Source organism: Geospiza fortis, unplaced genomic scaffold (genome assembly GCF_000277835.1).
Source record: "Geospiza fortis unplaced genomic scaffold, GeoFor_1.0 scaffold443, whole genome shotgun sequence".
Lineage (NCBI taxonomy): Eukaryota > Metazoa > Chordata > Aves > Passeriformes > Thraupidae > Geospiza > Geospiza fortis.
In genome coordinates, this window is record NW_005054335.1 from 4,802,877 (window position 1) to 4,810,809 (window position 7,933).

The 7,933-nt window shown below is 34.5% G+C and overlaps 1 long non-coding RNA gene across 1 annotated transcript; it reads right to left on the reverse strand.

Annotated features, from left to right (window-relative positions):
- Positions 1-3,560: 3,560 nt before the first annotated feature.
- LOC115947974 lies at positions 3,561-6,931 on the reverse strand. The gene is made up of 3 exons (XR_004081828.1): positions 6,850-6,931; positions 4,671-4,728; positions 3,561-3,571 (listed from the first exon to the last, which is right to left on the reverse strand). It is a non-coding gene; the product is annotated as an uncharacterized LOC115947974 (long non-coding RNA).
- Positions 6,932-7,933: the final 1,002 nt, after the last annotated feature.

Below are 7,933 nucleotides of genomic sequence, written 5' to 3' on the forward strand. Positions count from 1 at the left end.
AAGAGAGAAAGAGAGAAAGAGAGAAAGAGAGAAAGAGAGAAAGAGAGAAAGAGAGAAAGAGAGAAAGAGAGAAAGAGAGAAAGAGAGAAAGAGAGAAAGAGAGAAAGAGAGAAAGAAAGAGAGAAAGAGAGAAAGAGAGAAAGAAAGAAAGAAAGAAAGAAAGAAAGAAAGAAAGAAAGAAAGAAAGAAAGAAAGAAAGAAAGAAAGAAAGAAAGAAAGAAAGAAAGAAAGAAAGAAAGAAAGAAAGAAAGAAAGAAAGAAAGAAAGAAAGAAAGAAAGAAAGAAAGAAAGAAAGAAAGAAAGAAAGAAAGAAAGAAAGAAAGAAAGAAAGAGAAAGAAAGAAAGAAAGAAAAAGAAAGAAAGAAAGAAAGAAAGAAAGAAAGAAAGAAAGAGAAAGAAAGAAAGAAAGAAAATCTCAAATGCAATAAATTTCTAGATTAAATAAATGGAAAAGTAGTAATTAAAGACATAGCAACATATCAGCTGGAAAAGTTTCCTCTTATGGGAAATGTAATACTTAATATATGGTTGCCTATTTCACATTTTCTTCTCCATGATATATGATATTAAGGGTGAGTCTGCGACCTTCAGAACTTCTAGAGGAGTATCATCCGCTCAGCTTAGTGTTATTAAAGAAAGGAAAGCAGACAGATGCAATTTCTTTTTGCTGAAATTGTATTTGGTTTGGTACTTTCCCCTTCATGTATCAACACACAGAAATTTTGTCTTTTCACAAGCGGCAGAGTGTGATTCTTCCCACATATCTGTTCTTAGAAGATCATAGATATGGTTAAGGAGATGAAGGCTTCTCAAAGAGGTGGTTTTCTGAAAAGCAACCCAAGGCTAGCTTGGATTTAGTTTAACAGTAAAATCAGTGTTAAGTTCCATAAGTGTATAATCATGACCCAGAATATTAGAGGTTAATTTAAATACTGGTCTTTGTTTTCTGTCTTGATTTATTTAATCCTAAACTGATCAAAGTAACATTTCAGCTATTGTAATGTAATAGCTGAAAGGTAGTTTTTCTATATTTATAGTACTGCATCTGAAGCATACCTGGTAGATTTTTCCTGTGTTGTTAGTCTGTTTTGGTTCAGTCATCTATAGGAGGAGAAAAATATAGAGTTTACATCTGAATTTGGTCCAAAACTGAGGCCTCAGAGAGAACAGCACAGTGCTTGAATATACAATGCATTTCCAAGAAAATCATCAGAAGATAAATTAAATACTAATTTTAAATCTTTCAATTCTAGCACAGTTCAAAACCATGTTCATAACCTGGGATAGACATTGAAATGTTTGAGAAAGAGCACAGCCCCCACAAATTTATGTCAGCTGATGCTTTGGTCCCAGGTATGTGTGCCACACTGTTACTGCCCATTTCTTTAAGCGATAGTATCATCTACAGCATGTGCAGCAGAGAGCAGCAGATGGGCCTCTGCTAAAGGCAGAAGACCCTAGGGTGTCTGCATGCGGGAAAAATGTGTCCATGTGGCTTCCTAGCAAGACATTAGATAGCTGCCACCTGCTCCTCCTCACCACCGCTAGGATTAGCTCCATGCTGCAGAGCAGGATGCAGAGGGAGGTGGGGAATAGGTACAGCCAGCCATCCCAGATGATGTGCTCCCCTTGCAAAGCCATGGGATTTTAGATAGCTGTACAGACACTGCCAAAAGGCAACATCAACTTAGAATCCCCAGTTCAGCCCTGGGGAGCTTGCCACGGGCACAGCTGTGGCCGCATGCTCGGCCCTGCTGGGTACCCGCGGCAGAGGTGGCGCAGCACAAGCTGCCCGAGTCTTGCAGAGTGGCAGCTTGTGAGTCCATGTGCTGGTTTCCCGATGGTTTTCCCAACTGCAAAGCCCACCTGTGCTTGGCTCTCTGCACTCTCTCCTCTGTACATAAGGCAGATTGCGTTGCACTTCACATCTGCCGAGGAAAACTGGGTAAATTTTTAGAACTGCCTGTTTTGAGCTCTATGACATAGTCAATGTTCATTTCAAGTTAATCTACACAAAGGTGTTTCTACTTTTCTGTTGTCAGCTTTACATTCATGTGTGTAAGCAGTATGATAAAATTTGCAAATATAAAATAACAGTATGATATTATTTGCAAACAGAAAATTATTGACCAGGGAATTTATTTTTTTTAACACTTAGCTATCAATTTTGACATTTTGAATTTTTGACAAAATTCCTACCAAAAAGTGGAATAATGTCTAAAAATCATGTCCACATGAAGAGAAAAAAAAATAGGTATTTAAAAAACAGACTTTTGGTGCAATTATAAATTTTTCAGGCTTTTCTATTTTTTTTTTAAGAATTGAATGTTCTTTTTTTTTTGTTTGTTTTTGGTTTCATATTATTTTGACCCTTCTAACTTGCAAAGAAACAAACATTTTCCATTTTCTTCATGACAAAACATATTTAAGAAAAAAAAAGACGCTTCTCAGAAATAGAGGGAGGAAGGTAGAAGAAAAATACAAGGAAAATAAGAAGCTCCACAGTACTCAAAAAAGGTTGGAATACTGATTAATGAATAAACTCTTCATACATTCATCATTCTTAAATAAGTTATCAAATAAAGGAAAAATTATGAACTCTCTAGACTTACACAGAATGATTTGCCAGTTTTCTAATTTTTGAGCAATTCCATTGATAAAAAAACATATTTCAGATGGCTAAATAACATTTTAGATAAGTGCTTTACAAGTGCCATTAGAGAAACTGTAAGAGACAGAATATTTCACTTTTGAGATTTTTTTATGCATAATTACATTTGCCTAGACACATCTGTATTTCTGTGTTAATTCAAATGGTTGGAAAATACCAGCAAGGACCATAAATGTAATAAAAAGTCCTGAATAACACAGACAGCCCTACTCTTTCATTCATACTTATTCTGTTTTTTCTTGAAACTATTCTGAGAATGGTATTATTAAATGTATCTTAACCAGCATAATCCCATTTTATATTACTAGAGAATTCACATCACAAGAAGTGTAAAGACTAATGGGTACCCTTGTGATTCTTTTCCTCCATTTCCTCCATGAAAAATTCCTCCATTTTTCATGTACATATTTTTGGTGGGTTCTCTTTTTTTTTCATGGTGGTCTGTTCCAAATGTGGCTAACTATATAAGTTTATATATAGTTGTATAAACTTATAAACATAAATAAGGGTATATAAAGGGTTATATAAATAAGGGTACAAAACCTGATGATGTTACTGCTTAGCAAATCACAAAATTATTCTGTTGGCAAACGGTACAAATAATTTCTTTCTGTGTTTCAGCTATGTCAATTGTAAGTACAAATACCCATATTTAAGGTCACATTTGAATTGCAGGAAGAAGCAGGCAGCTTAAGAAGGCTCCTTAAATATGATATGGGGAAAAGTAACAGCGATAGCTCCTGCAATGATAAGTATGAGTGCTCCACTTGCAGAACAGATAATACAGGGATCTTGTCAACTGTAGCCTGTGGGACAGCAACTTCAGAGCACAGCCAGCCTCTTCTCATTATGGTGAGGGAGTACTTGTATCTTCTGCCCATCGAGTGTTTAGAGTGCATACTAAGTGATATTGAAAGGCTTTTTATCAGCAATCAGTTCAAAAAAAGTTAAGCACTTTACTTTCCTAATAATTAATCTTAAATGCATCTTTAAATTTAACTCTAGCCAGAAGATTGAATGCTATCTTGGAAAAAAAAAGAAAAAAAAGAAAAAGGTAAAACTGACAAGAGCAATGGGAACTAAAGAGACTATTAAAACTCTGTTTTGTTGTTTATTTGCCTCATACTTTCAAAATATTGGCCACAAAGCTTACATCTGAGGATAGTGGTTTTACCTCAAGTAACATATTTAATATTCAAGAAGAAAAAGCAAATAATCTTTCATTCATTTACAAGGGAAAATATGCGTATGTACATATAAAAACTCTTTACTTTTCATCAAATCCTTATTAGTGACTTTTGTTTATCAAAGGCATAGTGATGTTCAGTATCTGTAAGAAAGACTTATCCTTCAATTTGAGTCTTATCTTGAATCTGCCTTTGCTGGTTTAGCCCATAAAAGATGGCACTATTGCAGAGCTGGGTCTGCTTCTTGACATTCCTCAGGTGGAGCATCCAGCTTCCTCTGGACTTTCAGGGAGCTCTCCATGTTCACCTTAGAGCTAAACCTGCTCTACAGATGACATAAGCCGAGTCTGTACTTACAGACTTGGACTATTATAATGGAAATATTGTATTTTTGATAAGTCATCTTTAGTCCATTCTTGCATTATTGGTTAGTGTTCCATCAGTAACAGTGAGCATAATTCCTCTATTGGAATAGTAAAAGCCTAAAGCTCCAGAGAGGTTTCAATATTCAGGTGGTTTAGGGCTGGATTAATCACCTAGTTTTAGTTCTCTTAAGCTGATATAATCAGTATAAAACATCTGTTTGTGCTCTTTCATAGTCAGCGGGGAGACTCAAGCATCTGAAGAGCAATCTATCCATGTAACTTTGACAGCAATACTATGAAATATGAAACTCTGTCCAGGCACATCCATTTGATTTCTCTGGTGACTTAGAAGTAAGCAAAACTACCTTAGAACAACTTGCAGGAACTGAAGTAGGATGAAGCTGAGCTTGTCTATCACAAAGACATTTTTTGAGCATAAACACTTACTTTTGGATTCTCATGACTGTGTTTCAAGTGCCAGTTTTATCTTCCTTTAAAAAAGCCCCTGGAAAATATAAACCAACACTACATGTTGAAGTGAGATTGACATTGACTTAAACAAAGAGGAATATGTCAGTATAGGTTCTACTGGTGCAAAATTAAATACTTAATTTTTTGTAAAGTTACACATTTAAACATCCTTTAAGGATAAGGAGATATTAAATGCATGGCCTATGAGACAGTTATGTACCTATTTTTAAAATTATAACTTGTCCTGTTAAATATTCTCAAATATTGGGTCTATTATTACAAATAAATAAATCAAAAATCTGCTCTAGATTTAGTTGTGGTCAGTGCAATTTCTCTTATTTTGCACCAAAACATGACAGAAGAATCACTACATCTCAATACTATGCACCTACATAGTCTCACGTTGTGCAAAATGAAATTTCTCAATATAGCCACTTGGAGTTCTTATTTATACTATAAGGACTTTTCTCATTATATATGTAAAATTAATGTTTAATGTTATGAGATAGTGAAAATTTTGATATGGGTTTATTGAATTCAGGATCCATCGCACTTAAGCACTTGACATATCTTTTCTATGCAAATTATCTGAGAGGAACATAAGTCATTTTTAATAAATGTGGGGAAAGGGTCTGAGGTGAAATGAGGTTGGTGGTTGGGGCTCAGATTCTAATAAGATAAATTAAGGCTACTCACTCAGCTAACACTCAGTGCAGTTGTCAGCACTCCTGGTTTTAAAAAGGAAAGAAGATCGAAGAAAAGATTTAAAGATGAATGAGCCATGTGGGCTAAAAGCCCCTCTCCCTTCAGTAGGTAGTGATTCTGCAGGGTCAAAGTTGAGGAGTGATGGGAAGAGTATTAAGAAATCTAGCAATTTAGAATGGAGATATATTCTCAAAGACATGAATTATATCTTCAGAAGGTATAAATTTGGATTCAAAAGGGCTACTTTTTCCGGACATTAGAACAGAAAGTGGCCTGATCCTTGAACCTAAGTCTGGGTTTTCAATTTCCCAATAAGTTTCCAAATATTGACAGAGAGCAATTAACTTCTGTAGTCCTGTATCCCATTCTCATACAGTCCTCCACACCACTTCAGAGAGCTACATACATGATAGCACTATACAACAGGATCTTAAATTTTCTGATTGCATATTTGATAAATTACACCACTGAAACCAGAGTGTTAATTCTCTTCAGTGATGTTTATAGAGTAGCTGGTATAACATATATAGAGCACTGTAAATAGGTCAGGTTTTATTGTTTATTTTAACAAATGGATAGGGTTGCATTAGCATTGCAGAAAATGTATAAATATTGATTTGAAAACCTGGTGTGCACAATAGAAGAGCAACCCTTGTAACCCTTTTAGAGAAACTCAGCCATAAATAAAGTTCATCTCCATTTTTCAACAAAACAATTAATACATAATTCATCCCAAAAGTATTATCATGCCTATTGGTACCAATGGCAACTGAAGTATTCTAACACTGCTAACACTACTCCGTGAAGACTATATTTATTTGTATATCTGAAGAAAGGACATAATGGTATATACTGAAACAGCATTTTATTTGTGGTTGGATCTATAAGAGTAACTTTTAATAGCTCTGCATGGGCTGAGTGCTAAAGGATACAGCTGACAAATGTTTGTATTATTCTGACCATGTGAAAACAAAATCAATAAATGCATTTTTGGAACTAAGGAAACAGTTATGTATTGTCTTAGGTCATGTCTTGTTCATTTAATTTACATCTTCCTGTATGCAAAAAGCTCTCTACAAAAATATTACTGGTATACAGCTGTATATAATTAGAGGTTTTTTTATTAAGTAAACTTTAACTAAGTAGGATATTAACTGACTACAGCACATATGTATTCACAATAACCAAAACTAACCAAAACTTTAAGAGATTAATTTCATTTTAGATGGACATCAGACATTATCTAAGCATTCTGCTTTGGGAGTTGGGTTTAAAATCTCACAAGCAGGACTTCTAGTTATATTGCCAGTATCCTCCTGCTCTACCAGGACTGAAAGCAAGAAAGAAGTAGCAAACATCTCATTATATAGTGTGAATAAAAGAGGGAAAGGGTACTGGGAATTTTTTCAAAGCTCGTTCCCAGCCATGAGATGGATCTAACCTCAGGTACCTGTCATATCACAACCCAGGGGAGAACAATGAAGAAAACAGCAACCACATTAGTAAATCTTCGGGGCCAGCAACTGGCTTCTTTATATGGATGGCAACATGTGTTGGTTGGAAGAAAAAAAAAACAGCAGAGAGACATCAAAAGATAAACATTAGATTCAGCTAGGGCTAAAAGCAAAACACTGTAATTATTGGATGTCCGACCATCCTTTGCAATAGCTTTGATACCATTTTAAAAATAGTAAAATGATTGTGAAAATAGACATTTTGATACCATTTGTAAACAGAAAACTTTGATGCCAAAATCCCTACTAAAATTTTAAACAGACAAATTTCTTCACTGAAAGAATACTTTGTTTTACTGAAAAATACTAGCAAAACAATTTTTTTAAAAACCTTTTTGACTTTGTTGAACAAAGGTTTCAGTACCTGACTGTATTTTATCTTCTGTTCATTTTATGACTAAAAGTTCACATGCAAAGCAAGGAAATCAGAATTTTCTTTTCAACCATCACAAAACAGAAGAGAACAATATTTGCTGCTCAGTGAACCTCAAAGTGTCAAACTGGCTATAATAGGAGGGTTTCCTCTGCATTCACCAAACTCTAAAAAACTGTATGCTCGGTTTTAATGGATACTCCTCATACTTTCATACCATAGACAGGTTTGAGAAGACATGTATAAAAGACAGATGATTCCCTTGTAAAATCTATAAATTTAATAAAAGTCCCATTTTGACATATTTAGGGTGAAGAGATGTTAACACACTTTTATGCAAGCACATAAAAAAATCTCACATTCTGAATAATTAACTAAAGAAGTAAAAATCACATGTACTAGCAAGAGAGTTTGATATAGTTACAGGTTTCCTAAAGTTTTAGCATGATTGAAGCGTTGAAAAGTTGACACAGAAATGTGAGTTAATGTTTGGAAATTAATCTTGACCTAATCCATCTCAATTTATATCTTGAGAAGATATCCTTAAAAATAGTACATACTAAAAAAGTAGTTGGATGTCAACTCTTTGTTTATTTAGGAACATAACCATTACATTTGGCTTGATTTTATGGTGGTCTACAAGCCTA